Source organism: Amphiura filiformis, chromosome 13 (genome assembly GCF_039555335.1).
Source record: "Amphiura filiformis chromosome 13, Afil_fr2py, whole genome shotgun sequence".
Taxonomy (NCBI): domain Eukaryota; kingdom Metazoa; phylum Echinodermata; class Ophiuroidea; order Amphilepidida; family Amphiuridae; genus Amphiura; species Amphiura filiformis.
In genome coordinates, this window is record NC_092640.1 from 63,188,437 (window position 1) to 63,213,967 (window position 25,531).

The following is a 25,531-nucleotide window of genomic DNA, read 5'->3' on the forward strand; positions in this document are numbered from 1 at the left end:
GTAGGCTGACAACCGATTTTCATAACAAAAAACCCCGTTTTTACCCATATTTTCACTGTTTTTGCAGCAAATTCTTGACCGTTTTCAACCAAATAAAGTTTAAACACGTTCCCGTATATTCATCGATCTCCCGTATGAATTTGGCGACATTTGGATCGAAACTGACGGAGCCTTTATAGCATACACAGATACATAGATAGATAGATAGATAGATACATACAACATTCCCCTATTTATAGTAAGATGTGCGACTATAGGTACCCATTAACGCAAACATGTTTATTAATTTTTTTATTGGTTTTGGTCGAAACTCTTTAATAACATTTAAGAGGTGGGTTACACAAAATTTATGAAAACGTTTTGAAAACATTTTGTAAGAAAAAAAACATCGTTTTTTGAACATGTTACTAAACAACGTTATTGCAATTTTTGCAAATATTCAAAACATATTAAGTTAAAATGTTTTGCAGCAACTTTTTTAATCTTTTTTGATAAAACAATGGTACACTGTAAAGTTGAATATGCTAAAACATGTAATTTATTTAATTTTATTAGTTCGCATTTTAGTTGTATTTGATGTGTGTGATTGTCAATGAAACGGTATAACGTACCAGCTCGAGCTCAGCGATCTATGTTTTTCAATGTCATTGGTCCCTCCATAGGGTCCCTCTACATCATGCGTGTAACACGCAAGATAATGACGCGCATATAGTCTGTGCGCACACGCGTTACACGGGGAAACCAACGCGTCTACGTTACATTAGCTACCAAGAAACATAAACACAGCACAATCATATTTCAATTACGCTCGTAGGCCTACTCATGCACGTCGTATACCTGAATTCTTTAGTAAAGATTTTATTAAATATTTAACATAATAGACGATAGCTTTTTCCAATATGGGCGTCTTGAAGCGAAAGAACCGAACTTCGGTAAGTACATTTTGTTGTTCCTTGTGATATAAATTTGAACAGTCCATAGATAGCATTGCTAGTAAGTCATCAATAAGGAACAAATTGCAAATTTATCATATTAAACTTTCACAACAAGGTTAAACATGTTTTCTACTGTACAAACATACCTTTTATTCCATCGAACAAGCTTTATTTTGTTCCAAAATTCACGTTTTTATAGCTATTTTTGACGTAAACGAGCTGGTAACAAAACCGGTGATGCCAGCTCCGAAGTTTTCGCGTAGCACAAGCGCTTGATGTACGCTCGTTTTGACGGTAATTTACGCTAGCGTATCATACATTTTCAAGCGCGTTTGACATCGTATTACTGCGTGACGCAATTCTGCATTTATTCAAGATGGCGAATCTCTCGAAAAACGTGATGTATTTTACCCCGTAATTTCCCTCATTACTCAAAGCCCTGCCCTCTTTCACAATATTTTAGCTTCTTGAATACCATCGGAAACATAGATTAGTAATATTAGGTAGGTCACTGTATTTTTATATATTTTTTAGATGATTTTTATGATGAAACAATTGACGTTTTAAGCTTCTTTTCAAAAATTGGTTTTAGCTTGTTAAAAAACGGGTAAAAATCGTTTTTAGCTTGTTGGATATTTTTGCTTAATAGTTTAAAGCTTGACTACTTAGATGAAACTTTTAGTTTAAGCTTGTTAGAATATTAAACCTTGATGAAATAGTAATATTTGAGCCCTATATAGCGAGGGTGGTCTAAAAGTCACCATCAGCAGTAGATAGCATTGCTAGTAAGTTACCAATGCCACCATCAACAGTAGATAGCATTGCTAGTAAGTCATCAATGCCACCATCATCAGTATAGCATTGCTTGTAAGTTTGCGTCCTCTTTAAATTTACTATTAAGTCTAAGTTATTTTACTTCAGAGTACTTTTTCACGTGACGTTCTGAATATGTCCTGCAAAATAAATCATATGTTAATTAGGTGTGAGGGTAAGACATTCTAAATACCCACAGCAGAATGAGGCGATGAAGCGGAACTTAATGTTATCATAGATGTATTGTAGGGCAAGTATGTTGTCTCGAAGTCTGGCATACCATTCTGGGTTATTCACGTGTAGTTTTAAATCCAGTTCAATCCGTGCCTTATAGATTTTGGATCATATTTAAGCCTGGCATATTCTGTGTTAATATTCACATGTGGATTAAAACAAGTTCAATCCGGCCTAAGTTATATTTGGATCAAGTATGTCTTGAAGTCTAGCACATCCACACTATCCACACTATGAGTTTAGAAATAGATCGATGATTATGGGACCATTCACAAACACTTGTTAGGGGGGCTGATGCAAAAAGGGGGGCCTGAAATTTTTTGATCCTCCTAGGGGGCTAAAAATGACCACAAATTTTTCTGAGAAAATTGAGTTTATATGCTTTTCTATGGTGTTGAGCCATCATTTTCATGTCAAAAAGGGGGCCCTGAAATTTTTGAGATCTGAAAAGGGGACCCGAAAAATTTTTGCGATGAATTTTTTGCATCAGGCCCCCTAACAAGTGTTGTGAACGGTCCCTAATCAACACTTTTTAGATCTGGATCAATTATGTTGACAATTTGTATTTCATAATTTTAAAAAAATGAGAAAGTATTTACTTTTTTAAACTCTGGATCAGTATAAAATGTGGCTTTCCTTATTTATTTATTTATTTTATTCATATTTATCCAGGGTAGCCCAATTCAGCCGATAGCTGGTCTTACATGGGGCCCTGCAATACATTTACATAACATTAAAAGGCAACAATTTTCAACATGCAATTTATATAAAATATACAACTATTAGATACAAAATTAAAATACAGAAATATATACAATTTTCAAAGTAGAAAGAAATACATCATTAACAAGTACATGCTCAATTTTTTTAAGACTTGAACCTTTGCTTGAAAGTCTGCACATTTATAGAACTTCTTACATCATTACTCAGTTTATTCCAAACCTCAACCCCACTGTATGAAAAAGATGATTTAAAGTACCCAGTGTCATAACCATTTGTGCAAGGCGGTAGAGCCAATAAATTGGACGCAGCTTGTCTGGTGTTCACATTATGTTTTCATGTACATAAGAAAACCTGTGTGTTAAAAAGTACAAACAACATGAAGAGGTAGGCCTACTGTAATTAAAAAAGAAAACAAAATGAGGACAAACATGTAGGCCTACGAGTATGTGGGTTAGCCTATAGTTAGTCACAGTAAAAAAATGAAAACGGGAATAAAATAGGCTAAAGAAGGAAAGAATAATAAAATCTAATAAAATTAGATGATTTAAATAAAAAAAGCTATTAAACTGAGGACAGAACTAAATAAATAACATGAAAACGGGAAATCACAAGCTAAGCAGCAAATAAAAAATGAAGTCAACAGGGAACCCGGGACAGGGAAATGTAAGAAAGTACAGATTTAGAAAATAATGGGAACGGGATTGAGTAAATAAAAAACATGGTAACGGAAATTTGCAAGCTTAGCAGCAAAATGTTTTTAAAAAATGGAACAAAATTGGCCCATGTAGAAGAAACTAAAAGAAAGAAAGAAGCTAAAATGGAAACTTAGGCTTAACGAGGGTCAGACTCAGATAAATGAAATTTACCTTTTCAATGATTCTACCTGTTCATTAATTCCTCCCGTTTTAGTGAACGCTCCCATTTACTCACCTAGCGGGGACCCGCGCGTAGCGCGGGTGTCCCGCTAGTCATTGATAAAAATCAAAAATAATAATGGGCCCAATATACTGCCCTGCGGAACACCAACTTTTATTTCAAGAGAATCAGAGACAATACCCTTAAAAGTAACTCTTTGCTTTCTACAAGATAAATACGATGCAAACCATTTAACTGTATCTTCAGATGCCCCAATATAATAGAGCTTTCTAAGCAAAATATCATGATTTACGGTGTCGAACGCTTTTCTAAGGTCGATAAAGGCAACACCAGTCAATTCACCGCTGTTGATGCTCGTCAGCCAATCGTCAACCATGTCAACAAGAGCAGTCTCGGTAGAATGACCAGGACGAAAACCTGATTGATGAACATTTAAGATACCATTTCGATTTAAAAAGAGTAAACATGATTATGCATAGCCCTTTCAATGATCTTACTTATTACAGGTAGGATGGAAATTGGCCTGTAATTATTGGTGTTATCAAGATCACCTCCTTTATGCAAAGGGATCACTTTGGCTTCTTTCCACAAAGTAGGAAATATCCCCTTTGACAAAGAAAGATTCATTATATAAGTTAAACTTTTAACAATGACTGGACGAGCCAGTTTCAGGATCTTGCAACTGACATCATCCAGACCTACCGCCTTTTTAATGCTCATGGAGCGAATTTCTTTGTCAACAAAATCATATGGAATACATGGTATATTAAGAACAGGTTTATCATTAAGATCTTCACATGTATGTAACACATTAACATCATCAATATTATTAACATTGTTAACATTTCTTTCATCACTTTCATTAAGTAGATTTGTTGCAACACTTGCAAAATGGCTGTTGAACACATTTGATATATCAATGTCAGATGTAACTACATTATCTCCAAACCCAACAGCTGATGGAGTTGGGGAAACTTTGGATGGAATAACTTTTTTAAGTGTTTGCCAGAGCTTACCAGAATCATTACAACTCTCATCTATTAGACCCTTATAATAATTACATTTAGCTGATCTTATCATACTAGTAACTTGATTACGAACAAGTTTATAGGCTTTCCAATCATTTACACTATTAGAACGAGTTGCAATACGATGGAGGCTATCCCTATGATGCATACACTGCTTTATTTCTCTACCTAACCAAGGCGATGGAGTTGATTTAACACGCTTGGTCTTTTTAGGTAAATGAAAGTTTACAACATCAAATAACATCGAATTCCACATATTTACAGCATCATCAACATTGTCAATTTTTTCAATATCATTCCATGGCAGTTCGGAGAGATCATTAATAAAACTTTGATCATCAAAATTTTTAAAACAACGATAATCAATGGTTTTATGTTGACCCTTACTTGGCTTGGATTTTCTTATGGCATAGATTAAATAGTGATCACTAATCGATGTTTGAATCACACCACTTTCAGTAAAAAGCTCATCTTTTGATGTGAAAAACAAATCAATAATCGTCTTGCTGTGAGATGTCACACGAGTTGGAAGATTTATCAATTGCTGCAACTGATACAAATCACACACAAATTTTAAATCTCTAACTTGCTTACAGTCGACATGAGGAGAAAAATCACAATTAAAGTCGCCAAGTACAATTAACTCCTTCTCTTCATTTGCAGCTTTTGACAACATTGTACACACTTACTTGAAAAATCATTATCATTTCCATCAGGATTATACGCAGCACATACAAGGAGTGTGTTTGTATAAGGTGGTGAAATTTCGACCCAAATACATTCAAGAGAATCATCACATAGATCATCCCTTCTCCTGAAATCGAACATATTATTAATTAAAACTGCCACACCGCCGCCACCCCTATTTCGATCTTTCCTGAGAATATTAAAACCATCAAAATTAACCTCGTTATCACTTACTGTGTGATCACAAAGTGTTTCATTCACACAAATGATGTCAAACGAATCACCACACATATACTTAAACTCATCAATTTTACCAACAAGGCTTCTTATGTTAAGATGAGCAAATTTAATACCTTTGGTCTTAAAATTAGGTATTTTGCCATTTTGAAGTTGCACGTAATCAGAGCTCTCATCTGTATCAGACAAATCATTAACACTTACACTACAACTGTCATGCAAATTGTTATTATCATGAGTATCGTTAATGCAAGCAGAATTAAATACACTTTCATCAACAGATCTTAAGTGATTACTAACATTACATGAAACATCGGGCATTTTCTTACTGACATCATTCTCAACATCATTTTCAGACACACAAGCAACATTTTCATGAACATTCGTCATATCAGAGTTAGACTTATTAATATGTGACACAAAGGTATCATTAATACAACAATTTTCACACATATTGTTATTAACATATATATCATTATTGCAAGCAAAATTAAAAATAGTTTCATCAGCAGTAGAGGAAACGTCGGGCATATTATTTGCAACATCATTATCAAACATAATGGAACAGGCAACATTATCATGAACATTGGTCATATCAGAATTATACATATCATTATGTGACACAAAGGCATAATTAACACAACAATTTTCATACATATTGTTATTCACATTAATATCATTATTGCAAACAGTATTAAAAACAGTTTCAAACACATTTCCATCAACAGATCTAAGTTGATTACCAATAGTAGAGGAAACGTCAGGCATATTTTTACTAACATCATTTGCAACATCATTTTCCACGTGTTCAAACATAGTGGAACAGGCAACATTTTCATGAACATTTGTCATATCAGAGTTAGACATATCGATATGTGACACAAAGGTATTATTAACACTACAATTTTTATACATATTTTTATTAACATAGTCATTATTGCAAACAAAATTAAAAACAGTTTCATCAACAGATCTGAAATTATTACTAACAGTAGAAACATCAAGCATATTCATACTGACATCATTTGCAACAACATTGTCAGACTGCTATTTGATGGTAAAAAATGTGTCCTTCTTTTTTTTAATGGGACAATATTTTTTCTTCCAAATTCTGGAGATACGCCTGTACAATTATAGGCCTAAAATTCCTTTATCATTTCCGTTCCAAAAATGTACCGTGTATTTACCTTTGCTGAAAAAATATATAGCTAAAAATAAGTCACACAATTTCCTTACATGGCGCATTCCTGCAAGGGTGGAAACCATAATGATAAATGATATTAACTAAATGATTTCATTAATGCTTTTATCAACTTACTTTATGAAAAGGCACGTGCATGATTAGTCTATTAATTTCAACACCATGCAATTTATCATTTCGGTAAATAATAAATAAGCCTATTACATGCCATCATTTTCAAAAGATGGTTATTAAAATTGGCTACTTTTGCGTGAAATATTGGCAAATGTTCAATATTATTTTCACATCAGTGTGACACTACATGAACTGCTATTTGATGGTAAAAAATGTGTCCTTGACACTATATTTGGTAAAAATTCAGTCCTATAAATGCATTATAAAACATGTTTAAAACGGACACATTGGGCTATTCTGTTTGAAATCTACACTCCCCCTTGTGGAAAGTTTTGGAAATATCTTCTACAGGGGGAGTATGAATTTAAAATGGAATGAACACATAGGCAGCTCCATTTGAATTTCCAGAACCAGAATGTTCCTCAGAAGGGGGATGAGTTTCAAATATAATTGAATAATTGAATAATTCCATTTGAAATTCATACCCTCTCTGTAGAAGATATTTCCAAAATTCTCCACAGGGGCAGTGTAGATTTAAATGGAATTTAGCCATAGTTATTTGAACAAATATCATGTCATGCACAATAGTCTAGAAAAAATTTTCATTAGCCTTTTTTCCCAAAAAGAAATGGGGTCGCTTTTCAATTTTATACTCCATCATTATATGTGATGCGATCAAGCAAAATCAGTCGGAACTCGGAAATATTGATTTTGAGATATAGCCATACAAAGGAAATATTTCCTTTTGTTTCCTCCTGTTTTGGAAACTCTTTAATTGTTCATATCTTTGGAACTAACATTTCAATTTCAATGGGGTTTTCTGCAAAATCCAACTCTGTAAATGCTTTTTACTATCCTATAAAAACCTGAAAATTTAATATATCCGAGTTCCCACAGATTTTGCTTGATCGCATCATTATATATCAAACCTGATATGTATTTTATTACCTAACAAATTCACGTCAGAATTTTACCTGATGTAGGCCTATGTCGATATATCCTTGAATGGTCAGTGAGTCTGAGTAGGCCTATAACATAAATCATGTCAATTGTTCTAAAACAGTGTGATAGAAAAATATGTACAAATGTTGCAGCAAAAGTGTTCATTTTAAAGCTTATATTTGCAGCACTTGAGCTACTGATCATATTTTTTTACGTTAAAAATGTTTTCTATTATTAAATATATCAAGATATCTTGCGTGTATCCCAAGAGTTTATTGTGTTATACAACCCAAATTACATAATACCAACGTGTCTTGATTATAGCAAACCTATACTAACTTTTTTATTCTTAAAAAAACCCCAACATATTCTTTTCTTCTAAATGTTGCCACAATTCTTTAGTATACGCACGATTTTGAATAGTATCATATAGCACAAATCTATATTAATTAGCGTTTAGTCTATCGCTTAGTTTTTGAACACCTGTGCTTATTAAAGCAAACGCACTTGCTGCACGTGTGAAATAATATTAATTAAGCTGAAATTCATTAAAGTTAGCGATCTAATTACGCGGTATCTCTTATGCCAATGATACTAGGTATTGAGTATTTTCTTCGACCAACATAAATTGACTAAGCGTTCGATTTAAAACAAATAAAAATCCCTTTAAAAAGGGATGTGCTGGGACATGGTTGTTCACAATGAGTAACTTCATATTTCTTTGTGTAAAAATAGTCAAAATAATTTGAAGTGGCAAGATTCGGTTGGTTCAAACCCCAAAATCAGGCACTTTTTCCCAGATACTGATGACTCAGTTGGATTCATTACATCAGTTCCATTCCAATTCTTGTACTTCAATTCATATATTTATTTATTATATATCATCAATCTTTATTCAGCAAAACAGACAAACAAAGAAAGTAATGAAAAACAAAGACTGGACTTACGCCCAGGACAAGTTGGTAGACAAAAGTCATCAACTATGCAGGGCTATGCATGCAACGACGCGAGCAACGAAACACTATAAACTGGACGAGTGCCAAAGAAGATTAAAGCTGGAGGTGGGGTTGATCAGCAGTGCCCCAGGAAGGATCATGGCGGGCATTCCAAATAGTGTAGCTGGTCAACAGGGAAATTTTGCTGAGGTCTTTTGGCAAAGATCTCGGTGGTTTTGACTTACCAAAAGAAAATATAGTAACCAAACGCTCTTTGGTTTCAGGGGTAACCAACCCACGGGATCCGATTTCGATGCAGGTGATGTTGCATGCATAGCCATTGTCAACAATATCAGAAACTAAGTTCTCATACTTAAGAGTTTTACGCGCATGTGCACTAGAGATATTTTGTTCAAATGGCACAGTTAACTCAATCAAGTGGATAGATTTCTGTTTTTCATTGAGCATGACAATATCGGGACGTAGTTTGGAAATGACAATGTTGACTGGGAGGGGCCCTCCTGTTGTTGTGAACCCAGGCAAGTCGGAGAATATTTTAACATCAGGTGAAGTGGACAAGATGAGTTTCAGTTGTCTCAGGATATGGTGCAGTATGGAATCGTGGCGCCAGGTAAATCTGCCTTGGTTTAAAGAAACAGAACAGGAGTTAAGAACATGCATGAGAGTTTGTTTGTTTCCGCATAAATTGCAATTAGTGCTTGATCGTTTGCCCCAGGTTTTGAGATTGCAAAATGTGGGCAGATAGTCAATTGATGCACGCACCGCGAACGATAAAACATTTCTTGGAAGATCAAAAATAATTGAACGCCATGTAAGATCCGCTCCTTCAGCCTCCATGAGTTTGAGGAGATTACCTTGTTGGATCAGAGGTTTGATATACTCCCTCCAGAACATAATGCGATCAGCGTCAATGAGGTCTTTGACTTTCTGTTTTAAGTCAAGCCACTTGATATTTTCACCTTCTTTGACCTCACCGACGTTGACACATTGTTCTTGGGCCTCAGAATATTTATCGTCCCAGCGTTTTATACCGTATCTCACTTTCTTCCTTTTCCAATTTGACCCCCTATCCATTTTGCACTTGAGGGCATGCACCACGCGATCGTCAGCCTTAATCATGCAACGGGCGTAAGCTGACGTATGGGATTCCAAGTAAATATCTGAAATTGGGAAAGCTAGCCCTTCAGGACTATGTATGAAGGCCGGGGTTGGACCTTTAGATGGGAGGCCCAAGAAAGATTTAACAGTATTAGTATGCATATGATCTAATGATTCCAATTGGGTGTCAGTAAGTTCATGCACAGTTAATATGTCTTACAGATGGCATAGCATATTGGACATAGACCTTCAATTTGAACTCATCGCGGATGGAGCATGAGTTGATGTTTTCAGACATGCTTTTCAATTTTATCTCGACAAGTTCATGAATATCCTTCGATTTACCTTTGAAAGTTATGTTACTGCCGAGGAATTTTTCTGGGGAGTCTTTGAGAGATTTTAGAGTGACATCTCCTAGATTGAAGGTGCAAGCTGAAGATTTGCCAGAACAGATTGAGATAGATTTACATTTGACGGGTTTGAGGGTGAGATTCATGGACTTGGTTATATCATTGATTTCAGTCATGATCTTTTGGTGTCTTCTTTTGTCAGATGTTATGAGACAAAAATCATCAGCAAACGGGAGAGTTATGTAACGACAACCATCCAAGTCATAGCCATAAATATCTTCCATCGTTTTCAGATGTTGAATGATTGGGTTGAAAACAAGTAAGAATATTATGGGGACAGGGGATCACCCTGAAAAACTCCTCGGCGGAATGGAAAGGGGGCGGACACCCACCCTGGACCTTTCACAGTACCATTCAGTCTACAGTATAAGTTTTCAACATATTGGCAGATAGTGTCCGGTATACCATTTCTTTCGAGAGTATAGTTAATTAGGTTGTGCTCCACAGAGCCAAAAGCGTCCGCTAAGTCAAAAAGGTGACATGGATAGTCTTCTTTTTGTTTCTCGCGTGGGCTATGAGTTCATTCATGACAAATGAGTGTTCTATGCATCCGTTTATGCCTTTCAAGAAGGCTTTTTGTGTGCTTGAGGCGAGAAGTTCATTATTCAGGAGATATGAGGCGATCCTATCAGATATAATTTGATGGAAGACTTTCCCCACGCATGATGTCAAAGAAATCATGCGAAAGTTTTGCGGATCAGCTGTGTCACCGGCTTTATAAACAATTCGAAAATTTGACCCCTATATGACCTATGACCTCAAAACATTTTCACTCACCTGATGCTCCCTTACGCAGAGATTATTATCACTAGGTAATGTTAATGTTTGACATTGAAATTTACTTTTACAAAGGAGAGCAATTTCCCACATCGCTTAATCTAAATCAACAATGACCTCATTTGACACCTAGATGACCTTTGACCTCAAATATCTCCACTCACGTATTGTCTTCCTACTCAAATATTATTATCACCAGGTTTGGATGGCATGAGTAGGAAGCAGACACTGTTAGGGTACAAACACCCCTACACATATACCCCACATACATGGGATTGCTAAATGGTCTTGTGGCCTAAAAACAACCGACGTTCGCACCTTATAGTATAGATTAATTCATTCATAGCTCTTTTTGTTTTTTGAGAATTTAAGCATACAAAGTAACAAGCAAAATTTCGAGAAATATTATTTTTCAAAAGGTACTAGTACATATTACAGGCCTACACAATCATACTGAACCCCAAAATAGCACCTTTAAAGCCAAGAATTGAATGTTTACTGATAATATTCTTATAGTAACAAAATTCAATCATTACTTTAGGACCTATGCCCTAAAGCTTCATTCTAGTTGTGACATATTTGTCATCATAAAAATAGACCCAAATATTTGAAGGTGATGTGTACATCAATAGCTTTGGGTCATCATCGTGTTACCAGGAAATGTACATATTTCCAATATTCAGTGATCTTGCTTATTTATTAACACAGGTCTTCGATGTGAGGGATTCAACTTTTACCATGTTTACTGCATGTTGCATGGTCTTGTCAAACATGTTACATGTAGTTGAAAATTATCCCAACACATATTAAGATAACAGACCACCACAGACAGACCACTAGGAACATGAATAGAGTAAGATGTGTCAATTAAATATGTCATCATAACTCAGCAGGTAGCTCTCACCAGAGATATTTGATCACATACCATACAACATACTGAGATACTGAACTCCAACAAAGCATGTATGGTACCCGGTGTGTCTGCCCACATGATCTCATAGCCTGCCAAGATAAGTGTTCTAGTGAAGAGAACCAGCAAAACTTCCTAGTCAAGATTCAGAAAAATTATTTACCTAAAACATATACCTATTTTACCTTAACATGCAAAATCAACACAATATTTCTGATTTTAGTATTTCTGTTTGTCATAACCATTTTGATCAAATTTTTGCAACATTTTTACAAGTTTCCGTTTTCTTCATGAATTACTTATAGAAACAACAGAAAACAGAACCCAAGCAATAAGTGCTGGGTTGCCGTTGGCAACCCAGCACAAAAAGCCTGATTTGAAACGCCACCGTCACAGCGCCCTCAATTATTAAAAACCTTCATTGAGACTGATTTGCGTCTCTCATTGTCTGGAGATAGAGAATTTACTATTTTATGTACCAATGAATGTGTTCATTATTTTGTGTGATCGTCTGATCGTGTGGTGTGATCTTTTTGGGTGTGAGGAGTGTGTCGGGGTGTGTGGACGACTGGAGGTGTGCAAGTTCGTTTGCTTGTCGTAAACAACAAAAGAATATTCATCAATGGTAATGCAAGAAGATGTAAAACTGCATTGCTATCGTGCATTACTATTTGCAACGAGTGTAGCCTGTTTGTGTCAGTTGGGGTGGGGGTGGGGTGGTAATGCTTGCTTGCAGGGGTGGGTGGTGGTGTGCGTGCAGTGTGTCGGATTTTATCGGTTTACAAACAAAAATTGAGAAAAATGCTTATTTGTAATTTTTTAGCCAGATTTGCACAATTTCTTTAATATTTCTGTTGAATAGAAATTACTTATATCCTTTCGGTATCTTTTTTGATATTTTTTCGGTAAATATTGGTAAATTGTTGGGTCAGTTTCTCCGGGGTCTGTTTTCAGATCTCAGTCGCGCATCCCTATTATATTCCAAACCAAATTCAAGTAGGGGCCTACCTCCCCCTGGGCTTTTCAGCTTACACACAAACACATCTTATATCATCAAATTTAGCCTTAGAAAGACCTCAAATTTACTTGATAGAAAGTGTAAATATAACCAGAGAGGATGTTTAATCTGCGTTATAGATCTCCTCTCACAAGCCAGACAAATTTGTAAACACATCACGTGCGAGCATAAATCTGATCCATACTGCCACAATGCAATAAACGCGGGCTCGCTCAAGATATTTTAACCCACAAAACTACACGCATGCGTACTAAGGATACTAAATCCAGAGCACACAAATCTCCGCCACCGAGCAATTCACAATAATTATGATATGAGGTTGTTTCGTAAAATTGAAATTAAAATCATTTAATAACACGACATGAACAGGTACTATGTTAACTAAAATTCATGTTTAGAAGAGGTTTCATTGCAATTTTGCAGGAGAAATTTGAAAAGTGGACGGCACAGAAAAGCCGATTTTATGGTGATATTTCTTGTATGTTTGTCGCCATTGCTTTTTGCTTTATCAGACATGTAGAAACTTGCCACTAGCAGAACTTGCAGCGCAAAGATATGTCAATTTATATGTATAATTGCGTTTTAATAAGGCATTTGGCATAATGGCATTAGTTTCTTTCTTATATGATTAATTGTAACATTATTTAATAGAACAAGGTCCACAAAAAGTCAGGAAATTCAGCTAAAATGAAATTATATGATGTTCATTGTTCATGTGTATAAGCTGACGACGTATGTCGACACATAAGGTGTGTGGTGTGGGGAAGGGGTGGGATGGGGTAAGTGTGGAAGGGTAAATGATGGGTTGTGTGAGGAGGTGGCTGTGCGAGTACGTATGCGTGTTTTTTGTTTGATTGTGTTTGTCGTTTATGCCTATAGATTTATTGTCTTTTTTGGGAGAAAGTTAAAAAAGTATTCAATGGTCTAGAAACAACTCATATGTATAACAGCAAATGCGTGCAGTTTTCTGTGTGTGTTTTTTTTACTTAGGTATAACAAAATCTTCAAAAAGTCCCCCTACAGTTTATAACAGAACATTAATAGGCTATTATGGTGGTATTTTAACATTTAAAACATACAACCGCATACAAATTTTTAACAGTGACTGGTGCATGAATGTGATGCGTCACGGGCACACATCGCGTACTAGATTAGTCATCAGCCCGGGGGTCATCAGTAGGCCTACGGGCTAACCCAGGCTAGATGTAACTACAGGAACACACAGCTCATATGGGACTCATTATAACAGACTTCATTTGACTCATTCCCAACAATTATGGTAAAGGATTAGGAACAACACCACCTTGTATCAAAATACATGTATCTATAACATTGGTGCCCATGTATGGTTTCCACAACATCAACATCATAGAGCTCGAAAGGATTGTAATTTCTTACAATGGCCCCGGTTCAAAAGTATGATTTTCAATTAGAACCCACAGACAAAGACAAAATGTGCCTTATAGTTGGATGTTTTGTAATCCGTCTTCATGCCGTTTTATGTCCAAGTGATCTAAAGAGGTGATAATATAGGCCTATATTATTATTCATACAATGGTGGGATTGAGGGAAATTTTTGTAACAATTAGCGTCTCCTGTGCACTACCTGCCGATCTAACATTGCCTCTGATTGGTCAATTACGTGATATCTTCACTTTAATCACCAATCAGAATGGAGCTAGCTTTGCAAATAATTCATCCCAATTTTTTTGGGTGGTGAAATTATTCTAACAATGTTCCTGATTGGTCCAATTGATAATGAAAACTTCTTTTTGACCAATAGGCAGGTATATGATAGCTCAGAAGTTCAAGTGGTGGGGTTTGTTCGCTAAGTCATCTTCTTTGAAAAATGCCATGGTATTTTCTAGGAGTTCTTTGCTTCCATTTTGAACACAATTATAAAAAAAATATTAGGCCTTCGTTAGGGATTATGCTTTGTCCAATACATTTTTCCACTGCGAATATAAACTATACACTCAGGCGGCACAGAACACGCGTCAACCCAGCAAACAAAAAAAACGTTTTCGACATCATTCGCAAAAGGTTATAAAAGGTTGTCAGAAAACGTTTAAATGTCGGGTTATATAAAGGGTATATTAAGAGTATAAAACGTTTTCATAACCTTAAAAAACATTTTTTGATAATCTACTGCTCAGCAAACAAAAATGTTTTACAGAAAACGTTTAAATGTCGGGTTATATAAAGGGTATAAAAACGTTTAATAACATTCCAAAAACATTCTTGAAAGCTTGATACAAAACGTTATAAACAGAATGTTATTTTAGGGTTGAAAAAATATTTTGCTAAAAATGTTTGCCCAAAATATTATCAATAACGTTTTAAAAACGTTTTCATGACCTTTATATAACCCGACATTTAAATGTTATTAAAAGGTTTTGAAAAAAACATTTTAAGAACATTTCTGTGTTTGCTGGATTCAAATATTTTAAAATAATGTTATTTAAGTATTGACACAATATTTGGCAAAAATGTTTGCAAAAATAGTTTACAATAACATTTTTTGAAAACATAACAAAATATTGTTGCAGTGTGTTTTCATACAAAACGTTTTAAAACGTTATCATGACCTTTATATAACCCGACATTTTAATGTTATTAAAACTAGTGGTGGGTTATAGAATGATGATGCTTCAAATTTCTTAGGGAACCAACTTATTTGATGTAGTATGATCTCCTGAGCATTTTGACACCTTTTTCATCCAAATCGGCCAAAAAATGAGAAGGTGCCGGCCAAAACAAGTATTTGGACAGGGGGGGGTCTGAAAATCAATATTTTCATCGACAATCATTATTATATGCCTGATTCTGTGAAAGTTGGTATTGATTTGTATGTAATTGATGTTTAGAATTCCATTTTTGAAAGTTGCATACAAATTTGAGTTGTCGTTTTCTTAAAATTGCCATTTTACATCCAAATAAGGATATGAGGGCGCTTCGCATTTAACTTGCAAACGATCTTTAAAACGGAAATTTCAATGGTGTATGTATGAAGATAATCATAGGTAGTACCTGCTCAAGAAATTTAAGCGATTTACATTGTACGGTTTGATTTTGGCAGCCATTTGAATATTTCATAGAACGCTGCCATTCAACTGTACAGGGGTCAATGCACTTTAAAATGTGTACGTTTCAATGGAAGGCTTCCTGAGAATACGAAAAATGGTGCCACGGTCAAACGAAAAGAAATATAATGCCCAAATTTCTTGAGGATGTGCCAAATGTGATTATCTTCATACTGACATCATTAAAATTTCATGTGAAAAGAACGTGTGCATGTTTTATGCAAAGCGCCCTTACATCCTTATTTGGACGTAAAACGGCCATTTTAAGAAAACGACAACTCCAATTTTTATGCAACTTTCAAAAATGGAATTCTAGACATCAATTACATGCAAACCAACACCAACTTTAATAGAATTAGGCATAAAATAATGATTATTAATGAAAATATTGATTTTAAGACCCCCCTGTCCAAATACTTGTATTGGCCGGCACCTTCTCATTTTTTGGCCGATTTGGATGAAAAAGGTGTCAAATTGCTCAGGAGATCATGTCGCATCAAATAAGCCGGTTCCCTAAGAAATGTGAAACATCACCCTTTTTAAAAGGCTGTTTACCCTACCCCTATTAAAACGTTTTTACCTAAACCAAAAGCCAAAATATAACTTATTTAAAACGTTTTTAAAACGTTTTTGTGTTTGCTGGGAAGTGACGTATACGGGCGAAGCTGACGAAACTTCAAGGCTGAGCCTGACAGTCCACTCGCAAAACGATTTTTTTTATTTGGCCTTAAGCTGATTTTTATTTTTGAAATTTAGTTTTTTATAAAAGAAAAAATGTAATTAATATGAATCTTTGAAAACATTTCAATAAAATGACGTTTACATTTGTGCATAAGATATCCGTATACTCACAGACTCATAGAAATTGTTCGTTGGCATTACTCAGTATTGATGTAAGTCGTTGCGTCAACTTTCCGAGTAATGCCAACGCGTACAATTTTGAGTAACGCTGACTCGATATCATTATGTTGGTCGCACTCATTTGCACTTACTTTATTGAGTTGTTACAACTCAGAACATGAAACTAGCCTAGGTTAGCATAATTTTCTAGAGGTGTGCTATTATAGTATACACAAATTTGCACTGATTACAAAAATACTTGAAATATTTGAATACTGCTATAGTGCTAATTGTGCAGAAAATGATCCAATTACGTGAAATAAGTAAGAAAGTACCAAATTGGAATAACTCAAAACAATTACCAGTAACTTAATATGAACGAGTTACATCAACTTACATGTTGAGTTACAATAACTCAACTAATTGGTTCTTTGAACCTTGTTTATTTTCCTAAGTTCCCTGAACTTGAATTCAGAAGTTGGCATTACTTAAAAAGTTGACACAACGACTTACATCAACTTTTTAAGTAATGCCAACAAAGTTGATTAGTTGACAGAACTTTTTGAGCTTTTTCAGCATCTTTTAAGTTCGGATAACTAAAATGAATTTTGTTTTCTCAACTTTTACACTATTTTTGAGTTGTCCAAACTTACTCCTTTTGAATTGCGCCAACAAGGCGAACAAGTCATTTCTATGAGTGCACCCACGATTTTGTTTGCACATGTAACCACTAAACCCGGTAATATTCTTTTGGGTGGATGGGTGTAATATACTCGACGCCCTCTATTAAATTATGTCGAAATAGCATAATACATTTATCAGTGGCAAATCAGCAAGAGGGCGGTATAGTTAATGTCAATCAAAAGCAGCAAGCAGGTACTGCACAGCAAAAAAGAACGGTACTTTTTTCAGGTGTAGCCTATACTTACTGGGATAAGAAATAATGCACGTTCTTACACCAAATTTAGTAAACTGGAAAATATTGCGATTACACGTCGCACACCGACATCGCCTGGTTAATAATTACATTGTACACCAGAGACACTAAAATGAATACCGGGATCGATACACGTGAATGTGCTATGCACGATTTGATATTCAGACGATAAATCTTTGGATACCGGGGTAGAAAATGATGAATATCTCCCGTAATTTTTTTTATTCTAAAGAAGCCATATTTTATGCTTGCACTTGAATATATGTGTTGAAAGGGATATGATAGTCGTTAGCTTGCGTATTGAGAAAGAACCGTGCGTATTGAGCTCAAAAACTGACAAAAAATCTGATTTTATATGTGCCGAACTATAGCGCAGCGTAGGCCACTCGTGGAGGCAGTCTAAAAGCAGATGACCTCATGGCGTATTCCATGCTCACTGACCGTACAGAGGTCAGTCACTATGCTATTGTCAATAGCCTTAGTCGGATGTCCCTCGGCCCATTATGCGTCTCAAAACTATTAAACAGGTCGGAACAAAATGGCCATGCGTGGCTGTGGATTCAACCTACCATGGCGATTTCTGCCATGAAGATATCGGGGCGATGACACTGTGCGTCATGTTGGCTAAATATTACCCCAGCAACAGGTACTATTTTGCATCGCTTTGGCGATAATACGCGGAAATTGGGCAAATAACACGCGGGAATCGAGTAAACCTCCGCCAATGAGTGAACAGTAGGCCTATATAGCATGATGGCCGATCCTGAGGTTCACGCGTTTCTGGTCTTGTGAAAGTTGCCACATCTTATCCCATTTTTGTTGTTGCAGGCATGTGTCTCAAATATATAAAGATGTAGAAAGTATACTTTATACGTTCAATGTATGGGGTATTTCAATAGCTGGACCACAACGTCAACACATAAAATGACAATTCTTGACTATTAAGCTTACCCACACGAACGACGTGGAAGTAATGCAACGCACATGTTGTCATTTTGTGTGTTAACGTTGTGATCTAGCTATTGAAATACACTATAATTTTATGGAACGTAAAATATACTTACTACATCTTTTTCAGGTTATTTAAAAGATACATACCTGAAAACTGGGATATATTTATTTAACAGGACTGTTTGTTCATGTATTTAATTATGTGTATGTGTAATTTTAGTCCCTATACGGGTGGGTGAAGCTTACATGGACACAATTTTGTGTAAAAGAGTTCCAAAAATCAACACAAGAAACGGTAGAACCATTACACAAGCATGTGGTGTAAAAAATCGAACCCCATTTATGTGTAAAAAGGTACACCATTGAGGTGTAAACTACTACCATTGCTGATTTGAGTAAAATTTACCCCATTTAGCGGTTCAGGGCAATCATGGTCGTCTGGTGTCAACATTACCCAACTTGAGTAAAGTTGACAGTGTAAAACCCTACATGAGCAAAATTTACCCCATTGACGACCATGATTGCCCTGTACACCAGTGGTATGTTCAATATTACACCATATGGAGTAAACTTTACCGCTTATTCTATAGTAAACGAGTTAAAAAGGCAGACATCCGGCGGCGAAGATAAATACCCATGTATTATTGAGGCTCATTGTCTTTTCTTCCCCCTCCTCTCTTTCTCTCCCCTCTCTTTTTCTCCATCCTCCCTCTTCTCTTTCTCTTTTTCCTTCCTTTTACCTCTAGTTCCATGCCTGTGCATTTCGCTGTTGTGTCAGTTGGGCAACTGCCCGGGCGCGTTACAGCAACTGCATGGTTACTGACATGTGTTTAGAGTAGATTATTGAAGTAATCCTGCGTGTAATTTTGGTTCATTGTTGGACAGGATTTTAAGATACGACCTTGTGAAAAAGTGTAAAGTTTCTTTTTTAAAAGTTTCTTTTTTGAGCCCTGTTTATAAAGTGAGTAAAGTAAGTAGTCAAAAACTTGCAATGTCGCGTTCTTGCTATTTTCGTAACTTGTACTTTGTCTCTTTCGCTCCCTCACTGCAGCTTGAACACTGCAGCTTTATTTGAAGTGCTTTTTCTAAATTTATCACACACATGCGTCAAAATATTGTTACTTTTTATACCGCCACGAAACTACACTACACCAACCTCCGTCATTCAAGTTTGTTTTCAAGTAACTTGTACTTCCTCCGTCTGTCGCTCTTTTCATGGGTATATTTGCAGTGCTTTTTTGTTCTAACTTTAGAAACATCACAAGATAAAATTTTACCATTTTTATACAGCAAAATTTCCTAACGCAATACTGCACTCTAACTTGTTTTAATTATAGAATTGTTGCAGTATAATCGTCTGCGCTGTATCTTCGCTTGAATGGCAGCACCACCTTCACCTTTCGTAGTCCTTTAAGAATGACTACAGTGTATCGTCTGAGGTTAAAATCTATACTGCGCCAAAAAAGTATCCTTACACTTTCAAAACTGATCCATATTGGGGTAAAGTTGTTATAATTAATATAATTAATATAATCCTGCACATTATGACACCACATTGAACCCAATGTGACCTCAAGAAGTAAACACTATGGACCACAATGGCCTCATCCCAGTGGAATAGTTCGATAACTGCAATTAAACAATCATAGTGCAAAATTTGACCTCAAGTTGCAGAGTATCCGCTGAGTGCACCAAATCCGCGTAACTTACTAGTTTAGTAGCTTACTTTTTTAGTACGGTAACTACTCCGCAACTGCCGCGTATCTTACTAAACTAGTATTTTTGGGACTTGCGCTGAAGCGCAACTGGCGAGTAACTACTTCTTTAGTATCTGCGCTAATGGAGCAGTAAATCCCAATCAGCACCTTTAATATCACGTTTTTAACTACGCGGTCAATTGTTATTCAATTTTAACAAAAGGCAGAGTTATGTTACTAAATACCCCGGTACAAACAGAATACCCTATCAGTGTATTTAGCGTGCTATGTGTAGGCCTATTAGGTTTATGATTATGATATCTATTTTGTCACATCATGACAGAAGGGGTAACCCGCCGGGGGTGGGGGACTCAGCCGTATAGTTTTTGTAAAAATCCTTTTCAGTCGCGTATCACTATCAGGTTCAGTTGCAGGAGGGGGAAAAGAACAAAAAAAAATATTAAAAAAATCGGTGGGCATCATTTTGGTCCTGTGTTATTGTCATAATTGCTAATTTCAATTGTACACCATTTTAGCCCAAAATTAAGGTGATTTTGTTTTTGTTTTTTATATTCATTTATTTTTGCCAAAATAAGGGTAAAATTGTGTTTTTACCGGGCTATTTTCAATTTTACACTGGGGGGCAGGGGGGGTGAAATTTTTAGGGGGTTGGTTTTAGGATGTTGATATTTTCTTTGTGAGGTTGGTTTTAGGGGTTGGATTTTTTTTTTTTTTGGGGGGAGTTAGTTAGCAAACCAAGCCCCCCCCCCTCCCCCGGAAATATACTTTAAATAAAATTCCACCCAGGACCAGTTGGATTGAGATAGCATGGATCTACCTTTGTCAGGTTAAAATAAAAGATTATAATTTATGAGCAAAGAATTAAATTCTGTGATTGTATTCAGCCGTGTGAAGGGAATATTTATTTGGTACAAAACTTGCAATTATTCCTAATTATTCCTGAAATAAGATAATTTATAAGTATGAACTAGATAGAGGATATCTTGAGTTTTGAAAACATGTTTCCCCAGACATGAAAATATTTGTATAGATTCGAATAGTGTTGTATATAGAATGCTATTGTCATAATTTGTAAGGCATAATAAACGCATAAAATAACGGGACTTTCACTCTATTGTGAAATTTAAATGGTAGACCTACTATAATTCTGCTATCTACTGAAGATACAAAAGGAATCCAACATGCATTCGCTAATCACAATATATATGACACGTCACAGGGAATCAATATTAATTGATTGATTGATAATTTAATTGATTAATTGATTGATTGATTGATTGATTGATTGATTGATTGAAGAACGGTTATACTAATTAACGATGATCACCCCTTGTTCTCCCTTCCATGCAGAATAAATGACATGGCCTACAATTATGTTTTATCAACTATGAGGTTTCCATAGTTTTAGGGTTAAGGCCAACCTTAACTTAATGTTCCCTCAATTTGGCCTACACGAAAGGTTTGCGGTGCCGCATACGAGACGCTCCACACGCAGAATACGCTCTAATGCGAAATATCTTATTATTTACTTTCAAAATCTCATCAAAATCAATGATTTTCTCTTCCATCTCTGAATCGATTTGCTTACTCGCCAACTTATTCCTCCAACGATGAAGAGTACGTTGCCGAGTAAATAATAATAGCTGTGGCGTAACTTTACTAGTCTAGTAACTTACGCACATTTGGAAGTCACGAAATTCAGAGATACTCGCCAACTTACTCCGCAAAAGATGAAGAGTAAGTTGCCGAGTATATAATAATAGAACTTACTAGTCTAGTAACTTGCGCCGATTTGGAAGTCTCAAAATGCATGATACTCGCCAACTTACTAAACTAGTAGCTTACTCCGAAGTTACGCGGATTTGGTGCACTCAACGGTATGAGTTTTAGTACCCAAATTTTCAAAAGTCATTCAATGAATGTACAAATGTATTGTGGTTAAAGAACAGTGCCCCTGATAGATGAGCATGTTGTGGATCCTAGTGAAAGTTACAAGCAATTGAATAGAAAAGGTCCGGTTTTAAAAGTGACAAACTGGCCTATACAAGCCGTAAAAAGATTCCAACAAGCGCTTCAATGAAGCTTTATTTAAAACAGTTTTTATTTCAGTTTTTACTTCTCTGTACTTTTCATAACTCTCATTTTCTTTGTCAGTTCTTTTGTTTCAGTTTTCTTTTGTTCCTTCTGTTTTGAATTAAAGGCACGCATAAATTAGTCATTCACCACTCCCAAAACAGATGTCTATCCGTGGAGTTTTGAATAGGCCAGTTTGTCACTTTTAAAACTGGACCTTCGTCTAATCAAATGCTTGTAACTTTGCTTCTTGAAGTCACATTGGATTAAATGGGGTGTCATAATGTGTCGGAGTAGATAGTTCATCTATTAAACAAATAAGTCTCATCATGTTGTAGTGTCATATTTTTCTACGGTGCTTAGTTCAGAAGTTATAAGGTAGGTCGAATAGGTCAAATGTCAAAAATTTCATACACAGACGTCAAAATTATAAAATGGTCCGATTTCAACGAAACTTGTCTCAAATTACTCCTCTTAACATTAGAAATCTCAAACATATACTTAATTCACAATTTAAGTGCATTTTTGTATTGTCATGTCCCCCTTCAGAGTTTATGCAGCCAAAGTCCAATAGAATATACAAAATTAAGCATAACATTTGACCCATAATTTCATCCGATTCCGAGTATATAAATTTCTCAAATAAATTATTTTCCATTTGGTTTGCCGAGAGGAGTAATTTAAGACAAATTTCGATTTAATCGGTGCTTTGGCCTCTGTGCATGAGATATTTGACATTTGACCTTATTTACTCTATAACTCCTGAACTAATAATGTACCCTAGTGCAATATGACAATTGACTTTTTAATGATTCCTAGCCATTAGAGGAACAATTTGAGGTATATACAGCATGATAGAACATATATTAACTTTTGGCCCCATTATAACCTTCGACTCCTCGTGGGAAGTATAGGAGGCATAGAAAGAAATGGAACCAATTCTAGTTTTATCCTTTAAGTTGTAAGGATGTCAAAAACCATTGGTTCCACTAACGTAGGAAAACTAGATGCTAACTCAAAAATCACCCAAATGACCCCCTATCTCCGTCAGGGTTGAAAATATGTATGACCCCCTTTAGCGCACACATACCAATGTCTAAACTTAACTTAAGCTGCATCTCCCCCCTTAATGAACCCATAGTACTTGCGCTAGGACCGTATTAGTGTAGAGGAAAATTTGGGCCTCACCAACCCTCCTCTATGGTCATTTTGATGGCCGGTCCTACAAAAGTATATCTGTATTATATGAATTCTTCTGCACTCTCGCTAAGAAATGATCAATGCAATTTTTGCCAAAGCTCACTACCATTGGCAAGATGCTGTGAACTAGCAAATCGCAACAGTTTAAAATAGTTGCTAATCTTAATTGTATGCTATATTGTTTTTCTAACCAGCATTCGTGATGCATACAGGTCTTTGTATAAAGTGTTAAATTCAGGGTTCGCAAAAATGGCAAAAACTAAAAAAGTGATAAATACTTCACTTTTTTCATCTCAAAACAGATTTTGTAATTATAAGTAAAATAATAAGAAATAAAAGGCATGGGTTTTCATCGCTCACTAGTGTATTTAACTAACTGAAATGCGGCATATTAAATTCAAAACTTTTACGGTTTAAGGACTTGATGAGACAAAAATGTGTTGAATGATTCATTGAAAGTTGTGTGTTACAGTTGATGAGCTTTTCTGTGTTACTTCGTAATATTTGACTAACTATTAATGTGAGGTTTTTGCCAGTTTTCACCATTTTTTCGGTTTAAACCAGGCAAAAACATGAAAAACTGGCAAAACACGTTTTTGCCACTTGATATCGAGGATCATGAAAAAAACAAACAATGTGAGTTCACCATAGGTCACCATTCACCATTATTGCACCATCAGTTGAAACTACATGTAGCATTTACCACACAGTGAATACTATAGTGCTAATTGTGATGTGCCCTGAGTAATTTAATTTGATTATAGAGTTTTGGAATTAAATCTAATACTGGAACTTACTTTTTGCAACTATTGCGACGTTGCGTCTGGAACCACCATAATTCATCAGGCAACTGACCCGTTGGACTGGTCACGTGATCGACGGCTAGGTATCGACCCGATGGCCCGGTCCCATGCATGAGATAAATTGAAGCGGAGTCCCCCTTTCTTGTTCAGTGACGGTTGCTCAATGCGTTCCCAAATGGCTTCTTTTATGCCTCTCCTATGCCATTGTTCCTCCTTATCAAGAATAACGACTTCCTCGTTCTTAATTGAGTGTCCAGTGTCCTTTAAATGGAGGTAATCAGTGACCAGTCCAATGGGTCAGTTGCCTGATGAAGTCTGGTGGTTCTAGACGCAACGTCGCAATAGTTGCAAAAAGTAAGCAGTATTAGATTTAATTCCAAAACTCTGTTTGAAACTACTGGATGACTAAGAACATTCACTCATTAATTTGATTATCTTTGTTTACAATTAAAATATATTTCATGGGACAGGGATTCCCCTTCAGCAAATTGAATGGATAGCTGGGACTTCCCCTTTTCAGTGTGTTGCACAATTGGAAAGTCCCCTGAGATTGTAAAGTGAAAATGATGTAACAGAATTCCCCTAAGGAAGTGATGTAATGAGAAAGGTTAGTGTTATATTTAAGGCTTGGGAATTCCCAAGATCACATTTGGCTATTAATACTTGGGATTTCCCAGTGCTTGATATATAAGAAAATGTAAACACAATTATTCACAGTTGATAGTGTGATGTACCCTGTATAATTGTGTGTCATGTAATAGGGGAAGTTACCTTTCTAATCATGCAATAGTTTGTTTATTATGACATCAGGTGATTGCAATAACAACATCATTTATGAAGACTATTTATGTCAAGGGGAAAAATCCCCTGAGACAGATTGTGAAATGGACATAATAGTGGGAAAACCCCACAGGAAGTGATGTAAGGTGAGATGGCAATGTCTATTAATAGAACATTTGGAAAATCC